Below are 13,877 nucleotides of genomic sequence, written 5' to 3'. Positions count from 1 at the left end.
GACTCGCTGACGCAACAATATTATTACAGTATTCATTATTACCTCACCAAAAGTTCTGTATACACTTTAAGAACTCAATATGTATATATTTAAAACATGGTATACACAGTGCAATGGTTGAGGTAATTTTGTAGGAAAAGGAAGCAGCCAATGTGGTGGCGTTAGGGGTGCTTTCTGCTACCCATTTTGAACACCCAGCTTTTAATGTCCTTCCACATTGTATCACATATCATATCTTCATATCAGCCTTATGGTGGCTGTTCTAGTAGAAACTTCAGCTGAGTTTATGTAGTATTCCAATAGTGGTGACCATTATTTTTTTTCTTGCATTTCTTCACAGAGAGTGCTAGCACACACTCTGAGATATATAAGACTATTGTCTGCTATCCCCTCACACTATGTGTATATTATTTTATAGCAAAATTTAATAGTTTTTTTGTTTTTGAGGTAAGGACCTGGAGCCATCTATAAATGTACTTAACGTGCATCATAGATAATAAATGCTTGATAATAGCAATAATGGGGGTAAAGGAATTTCGAGCCCCCCCGTAAGGGAAGCACCTTTTCATGTCCTAAGATAGCATTTCATTAATCATGAATTTACATAACTTCCATCCAGGGGACAGGTACTTCAGCTAGTTTTAAATATCATTTAAATGTGGGTATATGTTATGGTACAAGAAAACCTACAGGCTGAAAACCAGGGTAAAATATAAAGGTTCTTTTTTATCCACAAGGTTTCCAGTTTCTTCAAAAGTTCTTTTTTAGCAGTGAAGTGAGAAAACATTTAAAGAAAATACAATGCAATTGTATGTGGAAAAATCATAAGTCATACAGAATAGTTTGTGTGCACAAAAATATGAAACTAACAGTACGAGTCTGAATCTTTGCTCAGTTGGTATGTGGGGATTTGTGTTCAGCAGAAAATCAGGTACAAGTTCATTTGTCCTTTTGCCAAGTGTACATAATATATATAAAGTACAAAAGTCTGTGTGTCTGTCTGTCTGTTCCTTATCTTACTACTTCTCGGTTGCAGGGACAATCTGAACCAAACTTTGTGGGATGATAGTTTGGAACAAGGGGCATATCAATGATACCATTTGATCTTCACTACCCATTCACCAGCAGATCTAACAGGCACCAATTACAAATCTTTTGGCAGGAACTTGAGAATTTATTGACATATTGAAGACAGTGGTAGGGCCAGGGAGAGCAGTTTCTTATAAGAGAATTGTTCAAATTTTACACCAGAGTTACAGATATAACTAGAATTGTGTTTTTTGGAACCTTGGTATTTTTATTTTATTTTAGGATAGCTCCTAAAGTATTTCTGCTGTATTAAACATTCATCACCCATGAACAATGCTCAGTTTCACTTGTCATTTACTATTATTTTGTCTTGAAAAAGTACCTTAAGGTTCTTGCCAGTGATTTAGAGTTCTTTTATGTTTGCCCTTCATTTTAAGTCATGAAGTCCAGTTAGTTGAATTTTGGCTCCACCATTGTTAGGACCATTTTCAAGTTTTGATGAAATATAAGGAAGGACATGAATTTCATAGTCCTAGTGTATTTAAATAATTTAAAATTAGATTATTTTAACTTAAATTGGAGCTGTTTTAATTTAGTGGTTTAATTTATTCTGTCTATCTTACAAGGGTGGTAGTTAGCACACAAACCAACAGGAGTATTTTTCTATTAAAGCCTTGCCGTAATATTTTAGGCCTATTTACTAAATATTTCGGGAAAATCTTCTGTGGGATAGTCAGGAATGTAAATACAGTATTATAATATGTGTTATTAATGATATTTTGTCTCTTTGGGTTCTTATTACTTTGTCCTTTCTTATTTAAAATGAATAAATATTTTAGAAAACTGGTTTGTGATTTTGCTGTATCTATATTAATGTAATAGTACTGTTTGTTAACAGTTATATGTCCATGTAACTACTTCATGAGGTGTGGATGGATCTGCAGCAAAATTGTGATGGAGGTTCATTTGGTCTATGGGGAGAAACGTACAAATTTTCAGTTTTGTGGTTTTTATGGGCATATTTGCATTTTTTACAATTACATGAAATCCAGATTCTAGCATTGTAAGTCTGCAGACATACTGCTGTGCTACTGGGGGTCAAGATCAAAGGCATGTCCACTCATGACTGTACGTTGATGCATATGAGTTCACATGTCAGCTAACACAGAACTTAACCACTCCACATATTTTTGTTAATACTGTGACACATCTGCTTTAGGAGGAGAACTACACATCACAACCAAAGGGAGTAGTATTTTCCAATGAAAATGAGTACATTTGGAGAACAGCCAGGCAGTCTCTGTTTTCTTGCATGGGATGCCATAATGATATACAGTAAGTGCTTTTCCCAGTCAGTTCTTCCAGGATTAACAAACTTTGCAAGCATCCATTTGCTAGTTTGCATTGCCTACTCTGCTAAACCATCAAACTGAGGTTGATAAAGTGAAGAATGTGTCTTCACTACGCCCACCATTTTTCACATCTCATAGAATAGCTGATTAATAAAATTAGATCCTTGATGTGTGTGAATTTCTTCAGATCCACAATATTGGATTATTCAGTGTTCTGTGAATACATCAATGATAGACTGTTCTGGAGTATTGAGTAATGGATAAGTCTCTTTTCTCTTAATGAAGCAATCAATAATGATCAACACATATCAGTTACCTTATTCAGTTTTTGGCAGAGTTTCTTCCCCTGCAGCAAATTTTTGATCTCACTTCAAACACGTGTCATCATCTTGAAGTTTAGGCTATATTATATTTTATTCATACCAAAATAATCCTATTGCTGACATCAGTGTTGTAACAGTTTCTAACACTGGGCAGGTTCTGTTTTATTTTTCGGAAAAAATAATGGAAAGTTCTGTCAACATTTTTTGTAATGAGTTATTTATTTCTTTGATATGCTTTAAAAGGTATGTTAGTTGATAGGCCTATCTCACAAATAAAATTTAAAACACCTCTCTTGTATCTACACCTTTTACAACTATGCTCTGATGACACTTTCTTTAGAAATAGCTTTCAGTGAAATGTCTGTATCGAACATAGAACAGCAACCACAGATCTACACCATTATTTTGACTTGTCACCCACTTTAGCATACATTGCATAATCACCGAAAAATTTAACTTTCTCTTCAATGACAGTACCACATCAAACCTTTTAATAATTCCCTCAAAATTAGAAAATAATCAAAACACTTCAATACAGTCTAAATATAATGAAATTGCAATCAACTTTTCAGCAAACTTGCAATTTTATTCATTAAAGAAACTTTGTATCAGGACCTATGTCAGCATTTTGTATATTTAGTACAGGGATGTACTATATATTTTCCACCCTTTAAGTTAAAAATTAAAATTTTCAAAATTATGTATTTTATAGTTCCCTGGATGGAAAACAGTACTGTTCAAGCAAATTACTAATTTTCACTTTCCTTAAAAGACAAACTAGGTTAAATGGTGATTAGCAACTTGTTTGATTCTCTTATAGGAATAGGAAAGTGATTTTTAATTTTCAAGCTGAGTTATTTTCCCCAGTGAATCAGAAGAAAAGGCTGCTATACAGTAGATGAAATGTTATGATATGACAGTTAAGGAATGAATGTTGAAGCATGGAGACTGCATGTGGCTTTGGTATATGACACTGTTAAGCTTAAAAGGTAAAGCTTTGGTTCCAACTGAGCTAAGTCACGTTAAAAGTATTTATATTTACTTTAAGTTAAGGCCTGTACTTCGAAATTAGGGGTTATATTTCTTCAGTAATAAGAATTAGTCTAAGTACATAATGCTAATATTAATAATAAAATTTTGTTAGGTTGGTTACAGCAAATAGCAGTCAAAAACTTAATAAGCTTAGTCATTGCATAACCTAAATATTATTTCGCAAAAACTTACCATTCTACATACATAAACTGATAAAGGATTCAATTTGAAGTATGCAATCTTTCATCGTCCCATAATATAATCGTCTGCTAACGACGGAGGCGTCACCTACTTTGTGCATTTATATTGGAAACTATATTAATTTAGGTATGTGAATAATATTTTGGCGCTGCGCCTAATTTGTTATTTGGTGTTACACAGTCGACCAACTGTTTAATGATTAAGCCACATATTTCTTTTTTCGTTCATCAAAGGTAAAAATATAATTGTAACGTAGAAGTCTAATGCATTCTCTCATTTGCTGCACCCTCTGCTGTAGACTATAGCTTCGTTTATTCGAGGCTCACCAGAAATTTCGGTCGGTAAACAAAGCAAGTGGAGTAAGGCCTCTTATAATCAGGATTTCTGATTCTCGGTGTTAACCGATAAAACACCACTGATACGAAAAAAATTAAATCAACTTGTTTCTTTTCTTTTTCCTCCAACAACTGCTATAATCTCTCTTCTTGTTTCTTTTGCTGTTCTTGTATTGCTGCCATCAAATCTGCTAAGCTGTAGTTTGATTTTCCGCCTCTCGTTTCTATTTTTTTGTCCCACTCTCTGACACCAATTTGTTACGTCTCCGTTCGTTAGTTAATTTTCCGTAAATCCGTTCCGACGAAACTTTAGCGACACAAGTCCTTTCATAAATAAAACTGGTTTATTCTTTCCGAATACAACTTTACAATACACTTAATTTCAACGGTCGCTCTATAACAACGCTATAACTCACGTCTCACGTGGCCAACAATATTCTGTCCGCATACATTCAATTACTCATTACCTCCCCGTCGCTTCGTGGCCGGTCTTATATGCACAAAACTACACTATATCTAGAAGGATCACGAGGTTTAAGTAAAAGACGTGAATGTTCGAGAATGACGTGGCGTGACACCAGTCACGTGACCTCGATGTCGTAACAATAGTCTTTCTCGGATGCTTAAAGCAGTCATAGGCCTACTTTCATTTTCTGTTTCACTTGTCAGTATTCAGAAGGCAGGTCTGCTAATGTGCTGGACCAATGAATGGATTCCAATACATTTAACTATTCGTCTGTGCATGGTAAAGAAAAGACATCACCACGTTCACGTGTATGAAGTCCATGTAGAACCTTGATCTACCTTCTTTCTTTTTGACAATAACCACTAGAGATGATCATGTGCTCTTTGAAGGCTGTATTGCTCCATCTTTCAGAAACTACACAATAGCAGTTAACTATATCTGTGCATGGATTAAATGCTATTTGTTCCCTGATGAGACATCAGTAGGTCTACAGACTTACATCGCTAAAATCTGGGGTTTAATTCCTTGCAGTGGACACAGCAGATAGCCCAATGTGGCTTTGCTCTAAAACGAACAAATAAGTATTATTTATGTAGAATAAAGACGTCACTTGATTAGCCACATGCACTTGTGTTATTTATTGGAATGTTGGATGGAGTTTCAAAGAATACAACTGTTACTTGCTTAGAAAGAAGTTTTTTTGTGTGTATGGTTCTTATTGCAAAGCCACATCGAGGTGTCTTCGGTGTCCACCAAGAGGAATCGAACCCATGATTTTAGCATTGTAAATCCATAGGCTTACCGTGTTCCAAAGGAGACTTACTTTGTACAACACTGCTGTGATTATCTCATCAGAATAAAGACGTTGATTGTTACTAACATATGCAACCAGTCTCTACTAGTCCATGGATGAAGCTTCCATGAAGAGCATGAAATTAAAGAGTGTAAAATTAAGTGTATGTCATTGATTTCTTCAAATGTGGTTGTTTGTTCAAATAAACATTTAGCACTGTAGAAGGCTGAGTAAAATCACAACTAAGTCCTTGCTAAGGTGTCAGTTAGATAACATAAACCAAGAACTCGCTGAGTTCGAGATATTAGTGTGCATGCAAGATGAATGAAAATTGTACATGTCACCATGGTTATCTCTAACACTGTAAAAGCTAGTGCTGAGATTGCATAAACAATCAGAATCAGAAGGAATCAGTATTTCAGCAGCTCAACTCTTTTATATTTCAAGATAACAATGCATCATCTTCAGTATACTTGTAAACAGTAATTAATTATTTGTTATTTGTAGTATTATAAAAAACAAAGTAAGAATTAACTTGTATGAAAATGAATGTTTAAACAGATGACTGGTTTAAATAGACTTTTTAAAGTACGAGTATTGAAATTCAAGCAAATAAAGATTATCGTGATTTATGAATTAAAGTGTGTTTAAGCAAATTGTATTCTGTCTTAATGAATTCCACTATAATTTGAGAGAAATTTGTTTGTCCTTTAACTTCTCTTAGGCTTTTGCATTTGAAGCTATCAAATATGGCATAATCAACTAAGAGTGATTCTGGGTGTGTCGAGAAGAAGATACTGTTACATCTCCGTTCGTTCGTTAATTAATTTTCCGTAAATTCGTTCCAACGAAACTTTAGCGACACAAGTCCTTTCTTAAATAAACTGGTTTATTTTTTCCGAATACAACTTTACCGATACACTTAATTTCAACAGTCGCTCTATAATCAAACGCCATAACTCACGTCTCACGTGGCCAACAATATTTTGTCCGCATACATTCAATTACTCATTACCTCCGCGTCGCTTCGTGGCCGGGCTTATATATACAAGACTACACTATACCTAGTAATCTCCCGACAATTCACGAAGGTTCGAGAAGGACGTGGCGTGATACAAATCACGTGACCTCGCTGACGCAACAATACTTTCCTTTTAAGATGCATAGCTCTAGTGCTGGCTAAATATATCAGTCAGTGGGGTATAGATGGGATTTCTCCAGTTTCTTTCATTATATGGAGTACAAATACAATGTGTGTACTTTCTCCAGTTTCATTCATTATATGGAGTATAAATACAGTCTGTGTACTTTAAGTCATTCTTGACAGAAGCGTTGCTAGGTATTTAAAAGATTCGGGGCTCGGGCTCATAGGCGTTGGACGTTATGGCGTTTCAGTATGATATCGATCATGGTTTTTATTCTTATTTTATAAAGCACTGCCAAATAGAATCGGGGCACGGAGCCCCGTGTACCAGTGCCTAATGACGACTCTGAGTACTGGCATATTTAAGACAAAAACAGAAACTTTATTTATAATCGCAACTGATAAAACATTAATTATACAACTGCATTTCGTTTTTAAGTCCGATCAGTCAATTGAGGGTTTTTTTCACACATTGTTTATATAAATACTTTCAAGATAGACATACCTATATTAAATGAGATGTTTTTAAGTCACATCCTACTTATTGCTTTTTGATAAAAAAAAACTATAATAAAAATATAAATGTTATTTGAATAATCAAGCCCAATGACAATGAATGTTATTATGCCTATGTACTTTTGATCTTTATATTGCCACATGCATGTTGAAAAAAACAACACAACTTTCATAAACTTTTCACCGTACATCGCACCAGTAGATTTGCTAGCATGATAAATGTTTTGCTTGTAGTACATGTGTTTCCCATTGTGTGAATTTGGGTGTGAGCTGACTGCTTCACCAGATTCAAATCAAGCTCCACTAATTTGAAACCTTATTGCATCTGTTGTGATGGTGGCCTGAAAAGTCCATGTGTCTGATGATCCTCTCTGGCAACAAAATATGGACATTCCTGCAGCCACTGATCAGGCACACCACAGATGGAGTGGGCACCTTTGAGAATATAACTGTAGCTGAAGTACTGAAATCCTACTAACCCATTGTGAACCATGGTTACTGTACTAGGTTGCCTTAGAACATTTGTTTTGAAGCCTTTACAGGCTGTAGATGCTACTGCTGCTGGCTTCGCTTTGTGATACAGCATGTGGTTTGATATGATCAATTCAAACCTTGTCTGCACTGAAACTGCCTCTTTAGGAGATGAGATGTCTCTCAGTCTCATGTAGCACTGCACAGATTCACTCCTAAATTTCTCAATACACTTGTCAAGGAGCACCTCATTGCAATCTGCCAAATACATATATATTGAATGCCTTTTTATGTAATATCTTTAAATCATCCACATATGGCCAGGTAGTTAGGGTGCTTGACTCGCAATCTGAGGGTCGCGGGTTTGAATCCACGTCTCACCATGCTCACCTTGTCGTGGGGGCGTTATAATGTGACGGTCAATCCCATTATTCGTTGGTAAAATAGTAGCCCAAGAGTTGGCGGTGGATGGTGAGGATTAGCTGCCTTCCCTCTAATCTTTCACTGCTAAATTAGGGACGACTAGCGCAGATAGCCCTCGTGTAGCTTTGCGCGAAATTCAAAACCAACCAAACCATTCACGTACTTAGCCAAGTTTTCTTGAATCTTCGCCAATGAGCTTCAAACTCGGCCCTATAGATTGTTCGGCTCTTCACAGGGTCGAATATGTAGGGCAACTCATTAAGAACTGTGTCCCAGTCATTCCCTCCCCTCCAAAGTGGCTTAGCAGTAATTCTATAGTTTATAATGCTAAAAATCTGGTTTCGATACTACAGATACCTTATTGTGTAGCTTTGTATTTCATTACAAACAAACAAATCAATCTTTGGTTAGTGCCTTATTCAAATGTTTTAAATTACCAACTGTTCGACCATCTAAACTCAATGTCCCCCAGTGGGTCAGTGATAAGAGATTTACAATTCTAAAAACCTAGGTTTGATTTCCTGCAGTGAACATAGCAGATAGATCAATGTGGTTTTGCTCTAAAAACAAACAATCTAATGAACTAAACTCTACAGCAGGCATTGAGTACATCTATTACAAGCATTAAATTACTTGAAACATTTAATTAACTTGCAGTAGTTCGCTTTTGAACTCTGATGGTTTACCTGCTTTACACTACCACTGAGTGGTGCTCACAGCCTTCATCTACTTCGTTCTCTGCCTCAAACTGATCGAGATGTCCCCAGAAGTTCACCATCTTTTTGAAATTCGGAGATGCATACATCCTGACAAATGTGGTATCCTTGGGCCAAGTTTTCAAGTGGATGACTAAGCAAGTAATAACATGAAGCTTTTGCCATTGTGACTATGCAACATCTGATTCCAATAAAGTTTGGAGACAGCTTGAATGTGTAGTGAAAGAAATTTTATTACAAATGTACAACGTTTTGACAAGCTTGTTCAACCTCAGATACGTAGTTGGTTTTTGTTGTTGTGAATTCTAAAAGGGAAAGTCATTAAGGTAGAGATTAAGTGCAATATTACAAGCTTTCTTTGAGGGAACTTTGGTGAAAAGTGACGCAACAGTCAAAGCTAGCCATTAAGGTTTTAGGATTTAGTCGGTTTAATGCGTTTCTGAAATTAAAGACATCTTTAGAAAAGGGACCTGCAGATGTTATGTATGGTGTGAAAGCCCAGGATAGTATTGATCCCACATGAACCTAGAATGGTCTTTGCTAAATTATTACAAATCAAAATTTCTAAATGACCATGCAACCCATAAGAATGGAGCTACTACAAAATACTAAACCTACACTTAGTGTCATAAGCCTTTCCAAGACAAAAAATAGGGAGGAAAATTATCCATCTTGAGAAAGGTTTCCATGGTTGATGTTTTAAGTCGAATCAGTTGGTATGGATATGTTGTATGTTGGAGAGGAGATTGGTAATAAAGTTTTTTCATCGCTACTCAATTATGTCGTCTCCAAACTTTATTATTTAAAAAAGTGAGTTCCTCGCCATCATATTTGAACATCCGATTCCATTTTTGTCATCACATCCCATAGTATCCTTGGTCACCATACATTATCTTGAATCTGAAGATCTGGAGATGTTTGGATTCTAAAAAACGCAACGACCTCAAGCTAGCTTTATAGTGGGATAACTCAGTACATGGTCATGTATGCCATTTTTGCCATTGTGTCAATGCAACGTGGATGTCATGCTTTGTGGTCCCATCTCATAACTTCTACTCTTGCCATTACAAAATGTCACCTGCTCCACGTAATAGTGTTGTGCTGAAAAGCACTGCACTTCACCCAGTGATGCTGGAGCTTGTCTGCAGGTATCTTGAAATCCCTTAGAGACCACCATATTACGTCTTGGAATATTCATGTCACTTTTTCTACTGCCCAATGCTCCTGCTTATGAAGTATAACCATTAGAGATTACATAAGAGATGCACAGGATTGCTCTTGGTCCTGCAGACGGAACAAGACTGTCAATACTGCTCTCGTTACAGCTGGTGAAAGGTCTAGGTCCTGAAGATTGCCACTTCTAGACTCTTCTTTATTCCCAGTCTGAGTCCTCACTACCACTGTATTTCCGCCATTCACTTAATCACATAAAGTTACCTTACATCATAGTACAAACGTTACTGCACCAGACAGTCAACAGAAAATAATATATTTCAAAATATATTCTACAATAACAGATTCTTTGGTCACAACACCAAAATTACTCATTACTTAGTCTGTGGTATTAAGATACACTAAAAGTTCCCACAAAACACAGATTCATGACTCATGTGAATAATAAATTGAGTATAGACAGTTTACAAGAAAACAAAAGTGTATTTTGAAACACAAAAATTCTTTGTTTAAGAACAAAGTGTAATATCACCTGATTTGACTATCTTTCATCTGTATCATCTGGTGCTTTGGTTGAAGGCTGCTAAACAATAAGTAAAAACCAAGTGAAAATATGAGCAACAGAGAGAAGTATTAAAATACCTAAATATGCTAACAACACAAAGAAAGCCAGATCTTCCACACGTAGACTATATACTTCAGACAATGTTCTACAGACAGTCTTAAGCCAAAACCGGTGTACAAGTTGCTTTATTGTCTGTTTAAATACGCTGTCTCCAAGACATCCATACAGAAACACATGAATATTAGGTTGAGATTTAATAACAAAGGTTGCAGTATGTAGCCATTACCTGTATAATAGGATTGAGGCATTTAGTCAACAGGTATAAGATTAATTAGATGAAGAAACTGCATCGAAATTTGGAAAAAAATATTACGTGAATATACCTTAATAAATATATAGTTTGTTTGTTTGTTTGTTTTTAATTATGCACAAAGCTACACAAGGGCTATCTGTGCTCTGCCCACTACGGGTATCGAAACCCGGTTTCTAGCGTTGTACGTCCGCAGACATACCGCTGTGCCACTGGGGGGCTAAATATATAGTCTATAACAATTATGCAGGGATGAAATTCATGGCATTTAAGAGCATGTAAGTATTGTAAGTTATAAGTAATCTGAATGTTGTGTTTTAAAGAATATTTTGAGCTAAATTATGAAGTTAAGTTTTTTCTTCTTGGTTCTCCTTCCAACCTTTTTCAGTTCTTTGTACGGCCTGGTGGTTAGGGCACATAACTTGCAATCTACGGGTTGTGGGTTCGAATTCCATCAGTGTATACGCTCGACCTTTTAACTATGGTTAGTTCCAATATTTGATTAAAATAACCCAAGAGTTGATGGTAGGTAGTGTTGAATAGCTACATTCCCTTTAGGGATGGTTAGCACAGACAGACCTCGAATAGCTTTACGCAAAATTTAACAGATAACCAAACATATTGTTACGACATCGAGGTCACGTGACTAGTGTCACGCCACGTCATTCTCGAACTTTCACGTCTTTTCCTTAAATCTCGTGATCCTTCTAGATATAGTGTAGTCTTGTATATATAAGACCGGCCACGAAGCGACGGGAAGTTAATGAGTAATTGAACTGCAGTCAGATAGTGTGTAATTGAACTGAGTATTATTGAAGTTGAGCACGTGAGACGTTCGTTGTTATAGCGTTTGTTATAGCGCGACTGTTGAAATTAAGTGTATCGCAAAGTTATATTCAGAAAGAATAAACCAGTTTTATTTATTAAAGGACTTGTGTCGCTAAAGTTTCGTCGGAACGAAGTTATGGAAAATTAGCTAACGAATGGAGACGTAACAATATAATCATTTGTGTCATTTGAAAAAATCTGCACTCAACGTTTTGGAAGTGCAAGTTTAATTTTGTTCAACTTGTGAACGTTTTAATAAATATTTTTTTAAAGTATATTTTTGGTTGAAATCTAATTTTTTAAATGTAATGAAGAGTTAATTCCTCGTTATAATTTACCCAACAATAACATGTTTGACATTCTTCTAATGTTTGTGTTTTCAAATCCTACCAAATTTATGTTCATCAAAATATATACATAAAGTTTTGAAATAGTCCAGGCGCGTCGTCGTGGGTGGATATGATGGGTATGAATGTGGGTGAAATACTGTTATTATACATTTATTTAATTCTTGAAAATCCTTAAGGGACTAGATGTAGTGTAGAAAGATATAACAGGCCTAACACTAACGTCTTATGACAAGTATAATTAACTATTGTATGCTATTCGTTTTCTTAAACATTTCTAATTGACTGTATAGTGAATGTAGTGTTATCATCATTAATTTGACAAACGTAATTACTTATAAAGATGTTTTGTTGTTTTCCTGGATTTGTATTGTATACTGGAAGGATTTAGCCATCTTAGAAGAAAAATTTAGAAAAAAAAAGACCTTTGATCTCCAGATACTTAAATGTTCTTAAACCAAAGTTTCGCAATTGTGGCTTTTTCAGGGCTTGTATCTTAATAATTCGAAAATATAAATTAACGAGTCTTTTCATATTAATCAGTTTTTTGTAGAATCCCCGATGGAGCCACAATGGCGAAACGTTGGTTGCATTAAATGTTTTTTGTTAATTATCTAGAGAGTGAATGCCGTTTTTTTTCTACTTTGTTGTAAAAAATTACTATAATCATGCTTCACGATCTTAGAACATTAGTTACAAGTATTTGAACAATGAACAATTGAATAATCCATTCTGAACTCTTTGGCATTTTAATATTTCTTAGTGTATACTGAGAAATATCAAAATGCTATAATCAACTATAAATAAAATACACTGTATAAAAGATTACTCATTTATTTAACGACTATGAATTTCCAGAAAAATACAAGAATATTTCTACAGAAAATAATTTAACAAATCTATGAGCATTTGTGTACCGAAAAAAAAAATATAGCCTTTGAGTATTTGTTCACTAATAGATCCAAACTTTCGTACACTAGATGAGATAAAATTATTTGAGCATTGCGTTAATAGTTATATTCGTAACAAACGAAATATATTCATTCTTTTTTAGAGTAATATTCCAAGGCAATTTAGTAATAAAAGTAGCTACAGTTTGTATGTCCTCTAAACTTAACAATCATTTTCAATCTTTATTAGAAAAACAAAGATAGATTACAGCAGTTGTTGGAAGAAAAACAAAAGAAACAAGAAGAGAAATTACAGCAGTTGTTGGAGGAAAAAGAAAAGAAACAAGAAGAGAAATTACAGCAGTTGTTGGAGGAAATAAAAAAAAGGAAACAAGAAGACCGAGAAAAGAAACAAGAAGAGAGATTAAATCAGTTGTTGGAGGAAAAAGAAAAGAAACAAGAAGAGAGACAACAGCAGTGGCAAGAAAACCTGCAACACTGGCAGCTCAAACAGCAAAATAAATAAGAGAGACTACAGCAGTAGTTGGAGGAGAAAGAAAATAAACAAGAAGAGAGGTTACAGCAGTGGCAACTGGAACAAGAAAGGAAACAGGAAGAAAGTATCCAACAGTTGCAGGAAAGTCAGCAGCAACTACAGGAAAGTCAACAAAAGTGGCAAGAAGTACTAATGGAAAACATTAGTAAATTTCAAAGTGAATTAAATACATTAAAGGATGCTTTACTGTCTTTCACACAAGGAAGATATATTAGCCATGGATCTTATCAGCCTCAGACAACGGGAAGCCTCTTCCAGACCCGCAGCTAAACCCTAATGCAGACATCTTCAGTCATGTTTGAAGTCACATTCCAGACAAGAGTGTCAGCAATAGGGGTGATCTAGTACGAAGTAAGCCACATGAATTTGATGGGAAGGCACTGTGGGAAGCATATAGAGTACAATTT

This window comes from Limulus polyphemus, unplaced genomic scaffold, assembly GCF_000517525.1.
Source record: "Limulus polyphemus unplaced genomic scaffold, Limulus_polyphemus-2.1.2 Scaffold1086, whole genome shotgun sequence".
NCBI lineage: Eukaryota > Metazoa > Arthropoda > Merostomata > Xiphosura > Limulidae > Limulus > Limulus polyphemus.
The sequence above is the reverse complement of the archived record's forward strand: the minus strand, read 5'-3'. Positions refer to the sequence as shown.